Here is a 23,579-nt window from a genome sequence, read left to right on the forward strand (position 1 = left end):
TCTACACAATTTTCTCCTTTGATTATAACTACACAATAAATATAAAGAAAAAACGAGCGTAGGTCTTTTCAGTATACTCGTCGAAATTAAAAATTAATCGAAGAGAGATTTATTTATATATGACCTCTAAGCATTTTAAAACTAGAGGTAAATAATATTACTGAAGTTTTTTCTAGTAATAATAATAGTATAAATATTCTAATAGACGTAATAGTAGTAGTAGTTGTAGTAGTAGACTACAACTTAATATAGAATGCAGTGATGTACTCATCATGTCTGACAATGTCATAATAGATAAGAGCAAAGCCACCTTGTTATAGTTTACTGACGTTCGATAATATTAAGTCTCTATAAAAATAAGATTAACGTTTTTTTTCTTGAAAGTTTTGTTTTGATGAATAATATAGGTATAATGTTTTTAATAATTTTAATCAAATTAACTTTTTTTTCCAATGAATTATTTTATACTATATATTTTTACTTCCTTGTACGAAGTAAAGGTAGTATTATGTTAGCGAAAATTTTCGGTTTCCAGATTTCAACGGAAATATCCATTTTGTCTAGTTTCGGTGTGACGTCTGTAAGTACGTACGTATGTGCGTATGTATGTACATATGTATAACTATAAAAAGATTAGCCATAGGATGTTGAAATTTTGGATTTAGGATTGTTGTAATGTCTAGTGTGCATCTCCCCTTTTGATTGCAATCGACTTGACCAAAAATGTCCAAAAAAAGCCCAAGGATATTGGACTTTTTCTTAACTGCAGTCATAAGCCCTTATTGAGAGCTTTTCAACGATATATCATAAGTCGTCCTTATTTTCATTGGTTCCAGAGTTGGTAGCCTAATAAAATTTTAATAAATGAAATATTTGATTCAATGAAGGGGGAGGCACATCGATTCAAATTCGACTTCTTTTTCTATTATTTTTTAAATGTTTTTTTCTAATTTATATATATTGATTTATTAATATGTATATATTTATTAATGTAAAAAAAATTACTATAAATAATAATTCAGTAATAATAACAATAAAAAAAAAATCAGAAGTTATTAGTGAAATAAAATGTTATGTACTTTTAAAAATATTTATATGTAATTTAATAGGCGTACAAGAAAGTCATGTGATGTCCACATCAGATTTTTAATTAACTTTTCTAAAAGGTATGGTAATCTTATTTTTAAGCAATTTAAATTCGTGATCAACAATATGTACTAAACAACAGCCAGAGAATAAATTCAGAGAAAACTTTAAATTTTCTCTAAAGAAAATTTCCTAAAATAGATCATACTGGTTTTCGCTAACATAGTACAAATTTTTAATTATCATTAAATAGTATGTCCTCTTAACTTGAGATGGTAGTGCGATTTCAGCGGTATTATGGTATTATTAAAAGACATTACGAATATGTTACTAGGTAGTGCAATAAATCTTTCTTTGTAATAAATAAGAAGTTTTTTAAACATTTTTATTCAGAATGATTTTAAAAAATATTGCGTGTTAATGTTGTATGGTAAATAAATAAGAAACGCCGACTGATTATATAATTATAAAATATTTACGGAAATTTAAGTTAAATGTATGACTAATATTTATGTAAATCGTAAAGACAGCAGTAAAAAAAGAAGAGAATCCCAAGTTCGATTTCTCTACTAGACTCTAGTGATATACATGTATAAAAATTTAATTCCATTAAAATATTAAAACAGTCTTATATCATCATATGTGCTGAAGATGTAAAACCATTACTGAAAGGAACAACCATCCACATGAATTAATAAATTAATAACCGTCCAAATCTTTTTGTTGACAATAACGGGCTGATTTCAATAATTTGTTTAGTAATTTGTTTTAGGAGGAGGAAGTTAATTTAGTAATTCCGTAGTAAGTTTCATCAACTTCAGTAGAAGCTATAAAAAGATTTTTTTTAAATTATTATATGTGATCTACGATTATTTGAATACGTTTTAATTTGATTCTTATCGCCGTGTAGCTTAGTATTAGATTGTTACGTGATGATATACAATTTTTTTTTTTTTTGCTGATTTTTTATTTACAATCGGCTTCTATGTTGAAACAAAGTCGTAACACAGACTATCACTTGGAATAGGATCATCCAATGATAATCCCCAACGAGTACAAAAACAAATAATAAGAATAAATACAAGATAAATACAATGAATAAATATTAATAACTATGAAATAATATAATATTTGATAATGTTTTTGAATATAGTTAAATATCTTCAGACCATTAAACAAGTCGGGTACGCAAATAGAACAAAATAAATAAAATATTAACTTTAAATAGAACAATAAATGAAACATTAACTTTAAGATAACCATAGATAAATAATAAACGTAAGCATCCATAAATTTGAATAACCGAAAATTAAATAAAAACTATTATAAGAAATGTTACCTCCAACAAACCAACCGGATCAAGTACACGGAATCTTTGAGCCCCCTAACGTCCGCACTGTTTTTAAGAAAAATTCAAAGCTAGAAGATTAACATGCTTCTCCAATCTGGACACATTTTGTCAAAATTAGGCGTTCAGCTTCTTCTCCAACGTATGAAATGCCTGTATTTTCGTGGATCTTAGTATTAGTATTCCTCATAACCCCGGTGCTTGGATTATCATTTTGTTAATCAAAGATCGTTTAAATGAAAATTCAATAACAAATCAGTTACCGTATAAAAACTTAAATAAAAAAATAATATATACTCTGCATTTCAGGGAGCCTTAGTTCGCCCTTGGTAGTATTCTTTTTATTGTGTTTTTCTGCAATTCTTTTCTTATTTTTATTAAAATGGGTCTTTTGCCTTTGCGTTTCATGCTAACGGTATTGTTTCATGCAGGCAGTGTTTTGTGTGTGTAAATTTAGGTCTAAGTATATTTAAAAAAAAAAGGAAAACTAACAACTTTTAAATTTAAATATTTTTTTAAAAAATAAAACTGTTTAAAACGAAAAACGCTTTTTAAATTTTTGTTTTTGTTTAGGAATTAATAAATTGCTGGCCGTTGATTTTAATTTAGCGCTGACTACTAAAAGTCGAAATTTTAAGAAGAGTAACTGAGAAATTTTTTTTCACGTTTTCTTAAAATAGTTTTTATTATAATTTTTTTAATTAATTTTAAGCTAATGCAGCAGCATGGCGATTTTCAGTAACAATAAACCGTTATTAGGAATATTCCTAATTTTTTTAAACCCATTAAAAAATTAGATGTTTTACGTTGAAGAGTTGGGATATCTTTAAAATTTTTTGAGTAACTAAATTAATTGCTGTACTACATTTTTACTTTCAGTACTCCTTGTTTTATAATTGTTTGGTAACGTTGACACGCATCATCTAATATAAAAGTGAAACTTGTTAAACAAGTAATTTGTTTTAGATTTTGTTTCTTTTTCTTGGTTTTTTTACCATTTGGACGTGTGTGTAAAGGTTACGTTTTGAAAAAAACAACGTAAATAGATTATGTACAATAATGTTTAATCATATATCACAAATTTCATGCTACTTTCTATTATCACTTCCTTTATTTTTTATTTAGGTTTTATTTTTTAACATTTGTTTTTATTTTAATTACAAATTGTAATAAAAGTTTTTTGTATTTGTTTTAAAATACCTGGGACACGATTTTTTGTTAGAGGTTTTGTTTAAATGTGTAACTATTCAGTAGGTTACTAAACCATTACTACTTTTAACATGTTTGTATATGTGGATTACAGAATTTAAAAATAAAGAAAAAAAAGTTTTTTTTTAAACTAATTAAGTAACTAAAGTTGTTTGATATAAAGAAAAATATACCCGTTTAATTGCTTCTATGTTTCTAGAGAATTATACATTCAATAACTTTTTTTTAAAATAATTATATAGATTTATTCAAAAAATCCCTTTGTTTATTCTGAATATTTTTCATATTTTACCCTTCTTGGAATGCTAGGATAAATATCTTTACAAGACAAATTTACATAAAATTTTAATTTTCAGAACTTTTAATGTAAAAGATTTATTTGAAAAAAGTATTACAGGTTTTCTTAAGAAACAGTGAAAACAGAAATACAAAAAAATGGCAGAAAAAAATTAAGTTGTTTACTGATAGTTTTGATGGTATATAATTAAATTAAAATTAAACTCATTCCCTGATATATATTTTATCCATTATTTTAAATTATTGAATAATCACTTTTCTTTTACTCAGTTCTCCACTAAATACTTAATAAATTAAATTTTCAGTTATGGAACTTTGAAATGAGGAATTAATTTTAACTCGTTGATTGGTTGTTACTACAACTGTGCTGTTGTTCAGCACGACATAAGTTTAAATCCAATAAAAATAGGCATATGTTTTTATTAAGTTTAGTATATAAATGTTGCGTTTATTTGGTTCAATTAATGTCAATTTTTACAATGGTGGCCTTTGCCTGATCAAGGTTTAGTTTTCTTACTGTCGGTTTGATAGCTATTTTAGAAAAATAGGTCTTTTTTAGCGATTATTTTTACATATATTTTATACGTTTTCGATGATATTTCTTAAAGAATTAAGTTATGATGATGTATTTTTAAAATATTAAAAATAGTATAAATAATTATTAATAGTACAATGAACTAAACGACTTTAGTTGATAATAATATTTTTAAACGAACTGACAAACAAAAATTTTGTTCGGAACTCTATTCTACTTGTTCTATTTAATTTTTACCTCTAGTATTTAGATCCCCCCCCCAATTGTTTTTTCATTACGTTACAAGGAATAAGCATTTAAAAAAAATTAGGGTTCAAATACAGAGATAGAGGAACAATTGCTAACATGTACAGGAACCAAACAGCAACAGTAACAATTGAAGAACATAAGAAAGAAGCCGTAATAAGAAAGGGAGTCCGACAAGGGTGTTCCCTGTCTCCGTTACTTTTTAATCTTTACATGGAACTAGCAGTTAATGATGTTAAAGAACAATTTGCTACGATTTGCTGATGATATAGTAATTCTAGCCGAGAGTAAAAAGGATTCAGAAGAAACAATGAACGGCATAGATGAATTCCTACGCAAGAACTATCGCATGAAAATAAACAAGAACAATGCAAAAGTAATGAAATGTAGTAGAAATAACAAAGATGGACCACTGAATGTGAAAATAGGAGGAGAAAAGATTATGGAGGTAGAAGAATTTTGTTACTTGGGAAGTAGAATTACTAAAGATGGACGAAGCAGGAGCGATATAAAATGCCGAATAGCACAAGCGAAACGAGCCTTCAGCAAGAAATATAATTTGTTTACATCAAAAATTAATTTAAATGTCATGAAAAGATTTTTGAAAGTGTATGTTTGGAGTGTCGCTTTATATGGAAGTGAAACTTGGACGATCGGAGTATCTGAGAAGAGAAGGTTAGAAGCTTTTGAAATGCGGTGCTATAGGAGAATGTTAAAAATCAGATGGGTGGATAAAGTGACAAATGAAGAGGTATTGCGGCAAATAGATGAAGAAAGAAGCATTTGGAAAAATATAGTTATAAGAAGAGACAGACTTATAGGCCACATACTAAGGCATCCTGGAATAGTCGCTTTAATATTGGAAGGACAGGTAGAAGGGAAAAATTGTGTAGGCAGGCCACGTTTGGAATATGTAAAACAAATTGTTAGGGATGTAGGATGTAGAGGGTATACTGAAATGAAACGACTAGCACTAGATAGGGAATCTTGGAGAGCTGCATCAAACCAGTCAAATGACTGAAGACAAAAAAAAAAAACAAGGAATAACTATTTTAGATATTTGTTAACATTTTTATACTTAGAAATTTTATACAGCTCATTAATTCTGGAAATAAATAGAAAATTTTATATATTAGTACTCGTATATTATTTTAAATCAATTGAGAATATAATTGAACTCAAAATATTATATATATATATATATATTTTTTTTTTTTTGTACTGTTTATTATTTTTATTACTGTTATAAGTTTAACGACTTTGATAACTTCTTTTTATTTAAAGGTAAGGGAAAATTTTACGCTCTATTACTTCGTTTAAGGAAAAATACTTTTTTTCTTTTATTCTGTTTACCATTCCTACTTTTACCTACCAGATAATCTTTTTGAATACTCTGTACAGTTTTTCTCTCATACTTTTCATCTTTTTCTTTACTGTTTCTTTTTAAGGTAACGTTGTGTTTCATTATATTTCTTTTCATTCATACTATCTTCTTTATTGGGGATGTACATTTTCCACGTATTTATAATTGCAATTACTCGTATATCCCAAAAATAATTGAATAGTTAACGGCATAAAAAATAAATACAGGTAAGGGATTTACGTTTTACGTTAAGGGATTACGTTTTTGGGATTGTAAATACAATCCCAAAAACGTAATTTCAACATAAATTCAATTTTTTTCATTTTGTTAAGTGATTCCCTGAGATGAAAGTCGTTGAATTTTAATTATTATTGTTTTACTCCTGTTAGTTTGAGGTAGCGAAAATAATGTATTTTTTCATAACAGTAACAGATAAATTAATTTGTTTTTTACACAACCTGTACCAGTCTTACTACGGTTATCACCCATATAAAATATCTAAGGTTTGTTTAGAGGTATAAATCAAAGTTATTGTCTAAGAAAATAATGTTGTATATCAGAGAGTCAATGGAAACGTTAATAAAGAGTAAAAATGTTCTGCAGAGCAGAATATCATCTGAATTTAATTGGGCTTAGAGAAATGCTACGTCCAACGGTTTATTTGGTTTAATAATATTATCGCAGCGGAAAAATTACTTCGCTCTTCACATACGGCTAACGTAGGATAGTAGTTATTTTTTAATAACGTTTTTGTTTTAGAGACTGACTTGTAACTCAGATCAGGCAAATATGTTTTTGATATAGAATGATTCACGAAGAATGTAACAAATTTTCAGGAAATTTTCTACTGGTGGTAATAAAGAAGAAACTTTGGCTTTGTAATATTGAAAATTTGTTTCGTTTAATACCTAAAATCTTCCACATTTTCATGTTTTGTTTTTAATAAATTTTGACATTCTTACGTTTGTACAGCATTCAGTTTTTGTGGACTTTATTCATTCCATCTTACTCGGATCAAGTTCTCTACACGTTTTCTTCAAAACGTTTTGTGTTTATTGCCCATTTAATCGATATTTTACTCCAAACATAAAATAGTGTGTTTTTCGACCCCAATCTTTTCTCTTTTACCCCAGATTCGAAAACTACTAAAAGAACAGTTTTGAGATCTGTTGTGTTTTTTTTTCAAATCAGATTTCATTAGAACAATTAAATTTACTTCCAAGAATTACACAAAAATTTTTTTACATTCTTTGTGAATTAATCTGTATATTATATTAAAGCTATAAAGAATGATTCAAGTGGAAAGAGAAATAATTTGGGAACTGATTTTAGAGGTTGAAAACAAATAAACATATGTGCTAAAACGTTTTGTTATCTAATTACGGCTAGCGAAAAATTTAGGCCGGATTTCAGTTCCCCCGGTGAAATGAGGTCAAATTGAAATTTTTAAGGTGTTATATAAGGGGTAAATTTGATGATTTCTTATTTCTTATGACTTGAAAACCCGATCAAATCAATTCCCAGAACTGTATCTCCTGTAGTTTTAATTTCATTTCCCTTTCCTCCTGAATTATCTTTACATAAGAACATAATAGTTTTATTGTACTTCTTTAATCGTACCTTATTGTTGTTTTTTATTTTTTTTAAAGAATCAAACATGTAGGAAATATTTTTGTAATTTCTAAAAAATTAGAATCCGGAATCCTACGCACAGATACGAGTAAATTCTACGAATTTGCATTTAGTCAATACGTTTAAATTTTGTTTCAGTCCAATAAATGAACTTTTTATTCAGTATTTCTACTTTTATTCGTTAGGCTGGACGGCTGAAGTTGACAGAAGCACAGCTATCTTTAAATAGTAATGATGATAAGTGTTCTGCCACATGGCATTTAGTATGAGGTATGATGTGGTCTAGTATATAGTGCGAGATTTCAGCATTTAGTAGACTTCGAAGCCATTAATCCTTATCACCCTGTTCATCTGACTATATTCCGTCCGCCTTAATATCATCAATTAATTGAAATCGTCAACGAATGTAAATTTTTTTTTTTTTAATATAAAACATATTCTAAAATTTGACAAAAAATGATTTATTTACAACTAAATATTTTTTTCTTTGAATTAACAGATTATCTCACATACTAGATCTTAATAAACAATAATTTGAATTTGAAACATGGTTATATAAAACACAATACACTATAAATACGTTATTTAATTCGTTAAATGACCCAAATTTAAATCTCTATGACCATTGTAATATGTTGAAGCCTCTAGGTTACCATTATTTCTCAATTTGTAAATTATTTTTCCAAAATAATAAATATCTCCTAAAACGCAACGTACCCCTTTACTTGCGACATAAGAAAACGTACGTTGTACCAAATTATTTTAATCTATATGGTAAGAAGACTTTAAAAATCCAAATTCCAACCGTTTTTAATAAATTACCTTCACATATTTTATAAATAAATAAAAAAAGAATATCTGAAAAAGAAGTTTTTGATTATTTATTAGCAGGAATTTGTTAATAGTTATTTTTCCTTTTATTATAAAATATTTTTTGTACTATGTATTAATTATATATGTACTATACATAACATTCTTAATATTTATTTCTATAAATTTGTATTTTTTTAATATATCTTCATATATTATAATCGTTATTTTGTTTTTATCATAATATGTGTGATTTATGTACTCGTATTATTTATTTTTGTATTTTATATTATAATATGTAATCTGTAATACACTAGAACAGACTAAATTGAGATGTATACATGCACTAAAAGTTACCTTTACGTAAGCTTTTTTTTAATTAAAATTTTTTTTTTTTCCGTAAGGGGAAGAAAAAGCTCTACGAGCCTCCTCCAAGCCCGCTCTGACAGCAAGTGCAGGGCTCTCACCTGCTAATAAACCTTCCCCTCTAATCACGCGGCGGCCAGACCTAAACCACATTTTATGCACACAGCCCCTGCACGATCCCCCAGGCACTCATGCCACCGAATTAGAATAACCAGGGTGACGTCACCAGGGGATCATTGGCTGACGACGTCTCCGGGGAGCCCCTACCCCAAAGCTGGCCAGCCATAGCCATCCGGCATCGGTCGCTCCACCTCAGGTCAACTACAGACTTCCAGCCTGCCTGCTACTCATCATAACATCGGAAGATAGCTGAGAGAGGACCTCTCACCAGGCATTCATCGCCCTTCTGCACCTATCCACATTGAGTTGCAGAGAACGCCTTATCAAAAAAAACACACTTGTAGCTCCATGATTCCCGAGTAACAGTTGACCACTCTTTAGTTGGTTATATCAGTCAGTCTCCAGGCACTCGGGGCTAACCTTGGCGCCCTGTTTCTGGATCCCTGTTCTGCAATTCCCAGATCAAGCAGCTGTATCACAGCTTGAGTATACTTCTCGGGAAAAGGCCCGTCGACCACACGCACCATCTTAACATCCACGGCCCAATGGGTAGTGACCAATATGGGGATCTTCTCATCAGTGATGCCCTCATCCAACTTCTTTTTCAACTCTTCTGCCGCCACCCGTCGGGGAGTCTCAGTAGCCACAGCAGCTCCTGTACCACAAACGCTAAAAATCGTTGTAGGCGCCGATCCCATAGACCGCCCCGGCAGCTCCATGCTCAACGGGTCCACTTTAAATTTGGCCATCTCAGTCATCAGTTTGCCCATATCCTGTTGAAGCCGTTTCAAGTCCCACTTGGTATTTCTATGTACAGCATTGCTAAACCTATAGCTCATATTTTCCAGTTCTTTCAAAAGAGCCAGTAATTCATCTCTCTGCTCCTTTCCTTCGTCACTCGGAGTTCTCTTCCTCTTCCCGCCATTACCAACAGAATCAACGGGCACCATTTCAATCACCATCCCGCACCTGGCTGAAGGCAACTACTTCACAGAGGCCAACGAGCCTTGTCTACTCGCCTTACTCTTCTTCTCACCCCGCACTGACGAGGGGGAGGACCACAGCCTCCGCTTAGTCGACCCGACCAGCGGTGGCTCCACATTACCACGAACATCTCGACTCGTCGGGGAGGGTGACACTAGGATCAAACCAGGTACCATCTCTTCAACGAGATCATCACAGTCCTCAATACCGGACGTCGAGGAGATAACTCACCTACACCGTCGCAGCTTCAAGTGCGCCGCGTATTTGTCCTCCCTTCTGTTATTCCGTATGCGAAAAGGCTCTAACAATTGAATCGACTCTGCATCCGGAAGCGCTGATATGTCACTCACACCATCTCCAGAACGTGCACCTTGGTGTCCCCAGGCATCTCGTCCTCGTCTACTAGTCCTCCGACTGCCAGGAGAGGCAAGAAGCTCCTCACCCATAGGCTAGGGCACATCTCGAGTTCCCCCAGAATCAGACATTATAACATAAATTTACAAGAATGTGTGATACATGAACAAAAAAAATTTCAAAATCAAAAAATTGATCAAGCACAAAAATAAATCGAAAACGCTTAAAGTAGTCAGTTTACAGCTAAGTTCGGGGGGGGGGGGAATTACATAGAATATACAAAGTCAAATCGTAAAAAAAGTTTAGGCTAATAGTAAAAACCAAACTGAACCTAGCAACGCTAGGTTAGGATTGAAAAAATGAAAAAATAAACTAAATTAACAAAACCTCGATAAAAACGAGGAAAACAATATAATTAAACAACGAAACGAACAACAAAACAATAGAATAACTATAGTATACGTAGAATTGTACTGCAAGTACAGGCGTCACAGAAACACGACCGCCTCGAGTAATAGCTCAACTACAACTCAATTCTTTTTTATTTACTTTTGTATTACTTTCTGACGCCACTTTAATTAAGTATTTCATAGAATTGAAATATTTACTAAACATATAAGTATATTTTTCATTGTATTTTTTTGTGTTGCACTGTATAAATAACTTGTATTCAATTTATTTAATACGGGAACATACTGATAAGACTTATGTCTTAGCGGAACCCTATATTGTACAATTATAAAAAATGTATATTAATAAATAAATAAAATAATAAATTTTGTATACAGAAGTATCATGTAAGATCATTTTAAGATCATTTTCCAAGATACAAAGTGTTTTTCAAAAATGACTTGTTACTTGGTGAGGAAAAATATTTCTATGAACAGAACAGGACTTGAATAAATAGGAAATTAACTTTATCTAAATTTAAAAACCAATGTTTTTTTTGTAATTTTTAAATAAAAAATTTATTTAATATTATACCTGGATTGGCCAGACGCGGTTTAACTTAACGGAAAATTTTAAGGATATCTAGAAGTACAACAGAGAACAAAGAACGCAACAATTTTATGTAGCAATTACCATGGAGTGAAAGGATCCTGATGTATGCAAGAGAGATAGAAATTTTGTGGGTTTCTAAAAAATTTGTATAAAATTTCGAATTGACAATAACTCTAATATTATGATGATGTTATACTTTTAAAAGTTTAATAAATCTTTATTTTGAAAAGTTTTAAAGAAAAAGGATTTATTTTAGATAAAGTTAGATCTTTGGAAGTAGTTCTCTATAATGCTATTTCTTAAACGAAAATAGTTACGAAAGGAGTTTCACCAATATCAGCAAACTTCTGATATTACTCGTAACTGAATTTCACTGAAATAGTTTCAATAAATAACTTTGAAAACCCGGCTGTCGAATTAGATCATTCATTAATGTAGTGCACATTTGAAGACCAATGTACCATAGATTACTTTCGTAATCAATAAAATCCTAGCATCATTAGTTTTTAAACTGTGATTATAAAAATAAAGCAAATTACAACTTTTCAGTTATTTGAGAAAATTAGTTTATGCTTTTTTTATATTGATACTTAGTTGCATATAGTTAAAACTGTGGTAATCAAAAATTAATAACGTCTCAAAATCCCGTTTCAAAATGTAAAGATTTACTTTAATAACAAATTAATTTATTGAAATTGTTTCACTTCTATCAAATAAAATAGAAATAACGATCAATCTGCCTATGTTTGTGTGCATAAATTTAATACGTTAAACGGAAATTTACCTTCGCTTTTGATCAATTTTTTCGATATCTCCATTCTTTCCGTTTGGAGTGCTGCAGATATTTTGTTCGATTTTACAACTTTATGAAGAAAAGTATGATTTATTCTGTATAATTTTGTGTAAGAAAGTCTCATCCCTTTGTCTGTTCATTGAAAACGTTCGAATATTCGAATTGAATACCCTTATTTTAAAATCTTTTTATAAAATAACACTTTACAATACAATTAACATAGTTTTTTTTTTATTTACAGAAAACGTTTTGAAAATAAAATGACAGTAGTGTAAAAAAGATTAGATTAATAAATATTTTTAAATATTAAAATTATTTAATAATTATAAATATATTTATTTTGCAAAAACTTTCGCCATATTTATCAAACTGTGAAAAAGTTTCTCCTGGAGAAACTGTAATTACTGACATCAACATATGTTTCTATATGCTGTTTCTCGGCATGTTTTCTGGTGAGAAAACTGAGAAATCAATCGAAAAATATGTACCACGATAAGACTAAAAATATAAATATTCTTATACAGATTATTTATATTTATATTATAATTATTATATAAAATATTAAAAATTATTTTATAATTTATTTTTATTTATATTTTTAAACAAATTTCGTTGCCTAAGTCAAAAACCGTTGGTTTGATTTCAATGAAATTATTGGCGAAAATAATCGTGGATACCGGTATTCTTTGGTGGTTGGATTTCAATTAACTACACATCTCAGGAATGGTAATCTGTGACTGTTCAAGACTACACTTCATTTACATTCACGCATATCATTCTCATTCATCCTCTGAAGTAATACCTTACGATGGTTGCGGAGGCTAAACAGAAAAGGAGAAAGAAATTTCAGATCTCTTAGTTGAGGTATTATATTCAGTTTTATTTAGTTAATTTTTAAGTTAACCGTATTACATTATAAAGTTTTTAGACAAATAATATTTTTCGACAAAGCTCTTCAGCTATAGTTTCAAAGTTTTAACCTCAGTAATATGTTTAAAATGTTTACTTTATAATTTTTAATATTCCTAGAAAACTAAGAAAAATATTGTAGTTATATATTCAAGAAACAGATAACAGAAAATTTCGAACCGAAAGAGGAAATAAATAAATTTAATAGCTAGCAAAAGTAAATATATTTTTGTAGATACACACAATTAATTCTATTATTACGTAGGTTGGCATTACTAAGAAAATCGCTGCACAAAATAAAATAAGAATCCACCTCCGAAGACCGTGTGGCAAGTTAATATTAAATTTCAAATAGCTTTATTGCATTTCCTCACATTGCAAAATATATCTGTAAAATTCAGCTTGTTTAACAACGTAAATCTTACTGTAAACTATTATAATAGACAGAATTAATGTAGCAGCAGGATTATATAAAAAAAGAGTTCAATAAGAATGACAACGTTAATACCAGTTCGTTAAATGTCTTTTAAATAGAAATATTCGTTTAAAAAAGATCCGTTTTAACACCCGAACAAAGAAAACATTGCTGCCTTAATAAAAAACAAAAATATACGTATATATAATTTTCGAACACAAATTTTCTATAATGGAAAATGTCCTTTCCATATGGTCTCGACCTACTTAAAAATTGGACTAGACCTTTTAGTTTTTATTTTCTTTGACAACTATGAAATCTCAAAAGAAAAGTTTTTAAAATGTATTGTTAGTGAATGAATTTAGGAGAAAAGTAAGCTTTAAAAGAATCCACATATTTTCATCAATTTGCATCCGTTAGGTATTTATTAGTTTTAAAACATAAGTTTTACTTCCTTCTTTCATTATTTATATTTTATTTTTATGGTACTCTTTTTTTTTGACCTACTTCCAAAAAGTTTTCAATTCTATTTGTAAATCAGTCTTGATCAAATGTACCGATGTTGTTGATACTTCTATTTTTTAGTATTGGATTGTTAAACCATGATGTATAAACCGATTCAAGAAAAATAACTGGATGAATTTCTAAGGAGAATTGATCCTTATTTGCTGTTTTCCAGAGAGCCTATACTCACGCTCAGTAGTGATTAATTTAGTTATGTCTGCATTTCTTTTCTTACTTTTATCAAGAGCAATCTCTTGCCTTTACATTTTTTCTGAATGGCTTTTCAATGTTGTTCAGTATTTGTTGTAGAATTAATCTAGTTTTACATAAAAGTAAGACTAAAAAACGTGCAATAAAATGAACTATTTTATAATTAAAATACTTTTTCTTTTTTTTTAACCCCCGAGACCACTGTTAAGGTATTGCTTCAGAGGAGGAGATGAATGATTTGTAGCGTCTGTAAAAATGCCATGCCTGGCTTAATACAAAATTGAAATTTGGTATTTTCAAACTTTCCTTTTTTAAAATGTCACGAATCTTGAAGAAGTAAAAACTTACATGTCGTAAGTATGAGCCTTTGGCAACTCAGATGTAGATGTTCTATGAATTTTATAATCTTTTTTGAGAATAATATTTACTATTTTTGAGACTGATGGTAGTATATGAACATCATTAGGGTAAAACCTGGTTGAAGAGCATAGATTGAAACCTCCTAGGTTTTAATGGATGGTTTTAATGCACAAAATGGATAAAACTACTGCTATAATTTCGATCTTTTAAAGGTGTCAAATTAAGGTTTAGTAGATTGTTAATAGGTGTTTTTTATTTGATATCGACTTCATAAATCTAGTATAAAAAATGTTAATTGTTTAGTTTTTATTGCAATTTTTAAGTCGTTTTTTAAAAAGTTTATTTTATTTTATGTTTTTTACAAAAGATTAGAATTTGTTTCTATTTCATCTCTTTCTAAAGTTTATGTAATTTTTACTTTATACATTTGATAAGACTGGATTATTTTTATTTAAATTAATTTTATTTTACCTATTTGGCTATAGTAGATTATTAAAGAAATGAATTTAATATTTTTAAAGAAATTTAATAGTAATATATTAATAGGTATGACATCAAAAAAACCATAATTTTAGGGCATTGGTTTAATCTACAAGTACGTCGTATCTTCTCTCTCACTCTTTCTCTTTTTCTGCAGGTAGTCCCTAGTGTTTATTTCAGTATTACTGTTAAATTAAGGTACCACTGTATAATAATAATAATAACAACAACGAAGATTGCGCTGCATGTTATCTGCTGTGCAAGTCGTCTTACGATGATACAGTAGCATAGCAGTATAATGAGTTAGAAATACGATGCACCGTTACTTAACTACGCTAAAGAACTCTAACTGTTCCTACTTTTACGTAGATCCAAGACGTAAGCTTTCTCGGTCCTTTTGCTGGTACAAAAACATATAACAAATAAGTTAAGTTTATCTATGTAGTAATGTAATATAACAGAATAACGTAAATGTATGCACACTTATGTTATCATTTAAACACATTTTACGCTAAGTAAGTTACATAAAAAAAATGTTATCAAATCTTATTCTGTTAAACCTAGCCATTTTTTGTTTCTGTTTTATATGCTTCACTGGTAAATAGCATAAATATGTCTTCTGACTCTTAATAATACTATTCCTTCTGTAAGCAAAACACCTCTATCACTTCTACGTTTCAAAAAGAATTTTTTCCTTTTCAAATTTTATAAAATTTTATTTTATTTCAATATACTGTAAACCAATTAAATGATGTACACAGATATTTTTTAAATCGATAATTGTATTCCGTAATATCAGTGATATATTTTTATTATGTGTAATCAATGTAAGACGTAAATGATTTGCTCATCAAATGTGTATAGGTTTAGATATTTTTTGTACCAAAATCATCATTTAAACCATTACAATTTGTTAAGAGTATGTTAAAATAAAAATCTTTCTTTACACAGTGAAAAAGATGCCCAAATTTAAATTAAGATAACATGAAATTTTATAATTCAGACAATCTTAACGATACTGAGAACTTAATCAAATTACACCCTAACTTTATTTATTGGCTCCTAAATTAAAATTTATGATTATAAATATAAAATTTGGCGTTTTTATTTATATTACGAAAGTTAAATTTTACATTTATACTATAAAAATCGTTTTTAAGTGTTTCAGTACATATTTATTTTTAACTTAAAAATTTTTCTTTGGCGATTATGTAATTATTATGAAGTTAATACTTTGACATATTGAATAATTTACTATTTCTTAACGTCTAACGCTTGTCTTCACTATCCAAATATTCATTTTACATTTTCTAGCAAGGATGCAAATAAATATATGATAAAAAAACTAATTAAGGTAAAAGTAATCAAGAATAAAGGTGTGAAAAATCAAAGATAAGAGTAAATGGGTGATTGCTGAAAAAGTGATGATCCATCCACAAAGCGGGATAAACAACCAACCCGAAAGAAAACATTAAGCCTTCCACTAGGCAGTGGGAGTGTTGGGCGTCTAGAATTCCTCGATAGATCAGTGGAGAAGTTATCTGACACAGAATTATAATAGCATATGTTTGACAACGATATTTAGTTTGCTACCTTAATCCACTCTAAAAAAATATTTTTGCTCTAAAAGCTAAAGAAACATCCGTGAATAGGTGCCGCTTTCTTAAGGAATATCATAGCCGTTCTCGGATCTGTGTGGTCGTGAAAGTGGCCAACTGATTTTAGAGCGATATCTAATCGACCAATCATAACTTTAGACCGGTAAAATATTTTTTAAAGAAACTTTCACTATTGGATTGATTCATGTATAAAGGGATTAATTTAAATGAAGATTATGAAGAGGGTGAAACAATTTCAATTTCTTCTAACATTTTAAATTTTACCAGTGTTTTATTTTATATTCATTTATCATTTAAAGTGGTTTACATAATTATGAAATGGATTTAAATTTTAAACAAAATCTATCGTAGAATTTTTTTTACGTATATATTAGAAGTTGAGTTTCGGGAAGGTATAATTATTTCTCAGTCTTATCCATTTATATTTATATATTTTTATTAAGACAGCCTGTACTGTTCAAACATAAACCAAGAATTCATAAACAGTTTTGTTAATTGAACTATATATATATATTCAATACAGAAATTCAGATCACAAAGTACAGTTAATTAAACAAAAACTTGGGTCTTGCAGCATTATTGAAAAAGAGTTGATCGTGATGGGCTCTTTCAGTACATTAATCTTTATTTATTTTGAAAATGTATAAAGGATTTTAATAATCGAATTTTATTTTTGTTAATTAAAATCAAACGAAAAAGTATATTTACCGTATAAATAAAAAAGTTATTTTTGTAATTATTTACGGCCTTATGACAAATATTATATATATGTATATAAAAGTCACATTCTTAAGCAAGTTACAGAAATAAGTGAATTAAAGATTATACAACATTATGCAAATCAATTTAGAAAATATTCTATTTATTTATGTGCACCTTATAGAAAAGTACAGAGATCTAAAAAAAACAAATCTGACGTAATTCTTGCACGTATATGGGTTTGATACTGTAACATAGATGAGTAGAGTGTTATAACGTGTTGTATATTTAGCACAGCAGATATCTACTGCATAATGTTATTTATTGTTAATGTATGTATACCCATTAACCATAACAATATGCTACACCTCTTGTATATATATATATATATATATATATATATATATATATATATATATATATATATATATATATGTATATATTTAGAGGCACAAGAAATATGTTGTTGATTGTTAATATATATATAAATACCACAAATTTCCATTAGATTAACACGTTGTACGTATATCACAGCTTTTATACTACGTTTATTGCGCAGTAAAAAAAAGAGCAACGATGATAGTTCGGTCTATATTATTTTCAGCAAGACTACATAATAAGAATAATAAACTTAAATAGAAACGGGTAAGAAGAAACTAATAATAAAAAACGGATCTTAAGAATCGGCAACATCAGGCACTGTACAACGTTAATCCGACCTAGAGTTTTATATGTGGCAGAATGTTAGTTCTGAACCAAAGGGAGGTAGATAAACTGAAACTTGCTGAAAGACGGATACTAAGGAAAATACTAGAGCTCAGAAAAACTAACTACAGTTGAAAATTAAGTAAGAATGAGGAACTTTACCGCAAGTTAGATAGAATCAAGGTAAAATAGACAGAATTTCAGATAAAATAAGCAAGCGAAGACTGCCACTCTACTGATATCTGATAAGAATGGATTCAAACAAGCTTACGAAGAGAATTGTTGGTAAGTGTAATGGTGACAAGACGAACGTCAAATGGTTCAAGCAAGTTAATGAAGACCTAAGGGAAGCAAAGAGATAAACGTGACGGATTTAAAAGACAGAAGGGTGCTTAGGATAAAATTTTTATAATTCAAAGGGATCCAGAAGAAGAAAGAATGCTGTAACCTAATATATATTTTGTACCATGAAGAACTTGTTCTGAGTGACAGACTAATTCATCAACGCTCAGCAAAAACTATTGGAGATAAATTGAAAGATAAATGTATTCATTTTCTTCTTACGGTATAAGTGCACTCTAAGAAAATTTTATTAAATTCCGAGTTTAAAAGGGTTAAAATGGAGTAAATATGAGATTTACTGTTTTTTTTTGTTTTTTTTTTTTTTTTTTTCATTAACAAATGAAGATATTAATTTTTAGTGTAGATAATTTTCATGTGAATATCTAAAAACTTATTTTTAAATGTTTCAAAATCTTACCTTAAACGGAATGAAGAAAGTTAAAAAAAAATTTGAACAGTGATTGCAAATTTTCCTCATTTCCTACTATACTAAACGAGATATTCATTTGATTGTGGGTTGCAATTACTCTTCAGATATCTAAAGTCATTTTCGGGTTTTTTGAATTTCTATTCTTTTAGGGGTGCGATGGTGTTCGGCGCGGCGGCTAAACCGACACAGCCACTGGCATTGTTACTGTAAGTGCGACCCGACTAGCTGCTCCTGCCTCCAGTTACTTGACAAAAAAACATAAAATAAAAGTAATTAAAATTTAAAAAAAAAATGATAAACGAAGTACGGTCTCACCTCTAATGATCTTTGTCGGGTAACTCTAAGAATAAGTTATTACTAATATTTTTTAGATGGAAGCCGACTATTTTGGAACCCGTATTCTTCAGATCGCTCAAAGTTTTGGGTCCTGTCCTAACCAAACTGTTGCTCTGAAGAAATTACAATACATTGATATTTTTTGTAAATTAAAAAGGTTGTAATTTTTATTTATCATTATTATTTTCACAAGCATGAGTTAAAAAACACAGCGGGGTCCAAGGGGCAGAACCCTCTGGCTAGACGGGAAGGGCGAGCGAAGCGAGCTACGACCGGCTAAATATCCCCTGACCACGACGGAAAACGCAAGTAACCGTACAGCGTCGTGGGTCGTATAACCGCGACGGAATGCTCTATTCTTTTGGTTGGCAAATATTATTCAGTTATATATATATATAAACAATAAAAACCATTTTCGGGTTTTTTTGAATTTCGATTTTTTGAGAAGTGCGTCGGTGTAAGGTTCAGCCGACAGTCACTGCCACTGATACTGTCTGTACGATGCGACTGGCTGTACCTGCCTCCGGTTACTTGATTATAAAGCGAAATTAAAAAAACATTGACCACAACCGTATACCGTGGGCGAAGTCACGATGGTGGGATGCTAGTATATCTGTATATATATATATATATATTAAACTTTTATGTGTTATTTTAAACGATAAAGTATTGTGTGTAACATGCTATTTGAAATTCACTACATTTGATAAATAACGTATTTTTGAGTAAAATTTTAATTTAGTGAATATATGTAATTATTTAAATTATTATATGAGATCAGTAGTATATAACAGTAATGGATTTGTGACAAAGAGGATTAGATAAAAGATAAAGTTGTAAGAAATTTGTTTTTTCTTTTTTCTTTTCTATGTTTCCACCTAAATCGTTGGTGGAAATTTTCCGATACGTAATAAATCAATCAAATAATCTGAATTTCGTTTTAATCTGTCGTCTTGTGGTTCACTTCCTAAAACGAAAATAAAACAATCAGATGATATTTCAACTGGAAACATAAGTTAAAGTATTTAATATGTAATGCAAAGATGAATGATGGAAAGTTTTTTTAAACAGCTGTTAGGAATCAATGACACCGAATACCTGGTGTAAAGGTCTTTACAGGAACAGGGGACTTTGTCCTAGGTTAGGACATTTTATAACAAAATTAAACAAATAAACAGTAATGTACATAATATTGTAATAATACTAACACACAAATTAAAAAATGAACGCAAATTTATTTAATACTAATTAATTATCATACAAATGTCACTTTTTTTTATTCTTCTTCCCGGGCCGGATCCTACAGTTACGTACTACACAGCCCCAGGGGAGTACCCTTTACTCTAACGGGCCCCCACGTCTCGGCCCGTCGGTCGGATCTCACTTCGCGCTCAGTCTTTATGCTAATGCCTCTAACGCGGACACCCCGAGTGGGCCATCCCCGCTGGCACTCACTCGGGGGTGCGAGAGTTCCCGTGCTCATCACTACCGCCCACCCGTACAAGCACGTGCGAACAGAAGCTCCGCAGAGCGCTGTCTCTCATCCCCCGATCCTTCTGCTGAAGAACTCTCGCCACGAACCCTACTATGGTATCAAAACTCTTGGGGCTCCGCAAGATGGTGGCGATGATGTTCTCCACGCTGAGCGATCCGGTAATCGCCGAGCAAACTAGGCGGTCTTCATCCCACTGCGAGCACCAGAACACCACGTGTTCTGGGATACTGTCGCCGCAGTAAGGGCAGTAGGGGTCATCCGCCCTCCTCTTACCACACAGGTAGGCGCGGAAGACCCCATGGCCGGTCAGGAATTGCGTGAGGCAGTAGTTCAGCTCACCAAACCTCCGACTGGCCCACGGCTTTATTTCCGCGATAAGGCGATGCGTCCACCTGCCGTTGGTGGACGCATCCCACCTAGCGTGCCAGTCTCGGAACAAGTGTTACATTAAAATGATATAATATTATTTATAAAATTAGATAAAATTTAAATAATGCCATTAAAATTAATGTTAATTAAAATATACCGAACATTCCACATACATTTTAATTGCCCATTTCATTTGTTTGACCATTCCATGGTATTTATTGATTTGGGTTAATAATAAGTTATTTTGACGTCTAGTTTTAGGATCCTTAATTCTGACAGGTTCGTTCTTTTAGACTTTTCAGTTAGTTTGATATAAGTATCAGTTTTTTTTTTAATTTTAAAAGAATATTTACAACATTATTTAAACATGGTGGAACTTTATAAAACCTTTCATTAATTCCTAAGTGATAGATTTGCAAAACTTCGTTATTTCTAAACTACAGTAGTTGTGAAACAGACCCAAATGTTGGTGGAAACACTGCATTTTCCGATACGTAATAAATCAATAAAATAATCTGAACTTCGTTTTAATCTTTTTGTGTCTGTTCACTTCCTAAAAAGAAAATAAAACAATCAGATGATATGTCAATAGATTCCAAAAATGATAAACTAAACAGATAAATTAACCAGCTTCCTACTTCACTTTCAGCAGTTTTGTATTCTTACTAAACCTAGCTCCAGAATTTTTCTATACCAACTCTGGACAAGATTATTTTCACAACCATTTAATTACGTCTCAGACCAAACTGTAAATATGAGTTGTGAATACTTTTTTCGAAATCACTATTACACGTTTATGATCTAATTCAAAATTTACATTTTAACACTTATTGTTTAATACTTGAAATATATCTTTATAGGTTTTTGCAAGCTTATCTGGCGAGGTGAAAAAAGCTAAAGGCACGAAATGCTGCCTGCCTGCCCGTCCATGTCTGCCCGTCCATGTCTGTCTGTCTGTCTGTCTGTCCATGTCTGTCTGTCTGCCTGTCTGTCCATGTCTGTCTGTCTGCCTGTCTGTCCATGTCTGTCTGTCTGCCTGTCTGTCTGTCTGCCTGTCTGTCCATGTCTGTCTGTCTGCCTGTCTGTCCATGTCTGTCTGTCTGCCTGTCTGTCCATGTCTGTCTGTCTGCCTGTCTGTCCATGTCTGTCTGTCTGCCTGTCTGTCCATGTCTGTCTGTCTGTCTGTCTGTCTGTCCATGTCTGTCTGTCTGTCTGTCTGTCTGTCCATGTCTGTCTGTCTGTCTGTCTGTCCATGTCTGTCTGTCTGTCTGTCTGTCTGTCCATCTGTCCATGTCTGTCTGTCTGTCTGTCTGTCCATGTCTGTCTGTCTGTCTGTCTGTCCATGTCTGTCTGTCTGTCTGTCTGTCCATGTCTGTCTGTCTGACTGTCTGTCCATGTCTGTCTGTCTGTCTGTCTGTCCATGTCTGTTTGTTTGTTTGTTTGTTTGTTTGTTCTACCGTAGGAGCTCAACGGCTGAACTGATTTAGATGTATGACCCCGCGTTGGAATCCGTAGGTTATCGGGAGAATCATAGGCTATTTAAATATGTAAATACATATGTATATATATATATATATATACACGTATAAACATATTTGTATTAGTGAAGATTTGCCGGTTGAAGCTCATACTTTAATTAATCGATTTAATTAAGTGTTAACTTAATCGAGTACACAGTCATAGAGGCTCACCTCTATTACTGTGTTAACTAGATCTCATCTGAATGAATAATATTATAAAAATAACAGAATTAAATTTACGTTAAATAAAAAGAAATAATATTAAATTTAAAAAATTGTTGTTTAATAAATATTTCTGTTTACTAAACCGGGTGCCCCTGGCGCGTTGTTTTGGGAGGGTGTGCTCTTATACTTCTGCAAACAATCGTCCGATTTTCAAAATTCAAACAGGTTATTTGTTAGTTGGTTGAAGGCTAACTTATGCCTGCATCTGTTACGATCTAACATATCACGGTTTTTTCGGAAATGTTATATATTTGCAAGCAATCTTCCGATTTTAAAAATTCGAACTTGGTATTTTCTAGTATAATACAAAATCACGATGGAACCAAACCAGAACAAACATTAACAGATATACCCAGAAAACTCGAATGGCCTGCGCTACGCCGAGGTCAGCGTGAGCCCGGCGAGTTCCCACAAACGGTCTTTGTAGAGTTTGTACGATTAGAGGTACTAGAGTCAGTACGACTAGAGGTAATACAGCATTCCTTCTAATCGTCGGGGCATCGGATGAGGGTCGGGCTCATTATTGTCAAATTTGATACTTTAGGAGGATAGGGCAAAATTGAACGGCGTATGCCGCCACTAATATTTTGTGAGCTGTGATAGCATAAACTACAAGGAACTACCCTAGATAGAGATGTTGTAGATCTGACCACTTACAACTTTGCCAAGTGCTACGCCTACGTAGCACTGAGCTTAATCATTAGTTTTTTGGTTCCCAGAAAATTTCTGTATGTTCCGTACGATAAAATGTCTCTCAAGGAACTCAATCGATTGAAAAATCTGTAAGTTTAGATTGGTATACACGCCAATTAGATA

Source organism: Lycorma delicatula, chromosome 6, assembly GCF_047948215.1.
Source record: "Lycorma delicatula isolate Av1 chromosome 6, ASM4794821v1, whole genome shotgun sequence".
NCBI lineage: Eukaryota > Metazoa > Arthropoda > Insecta > Hemiptera > Fulgoridae > Lycorma > Lycorma delicatula.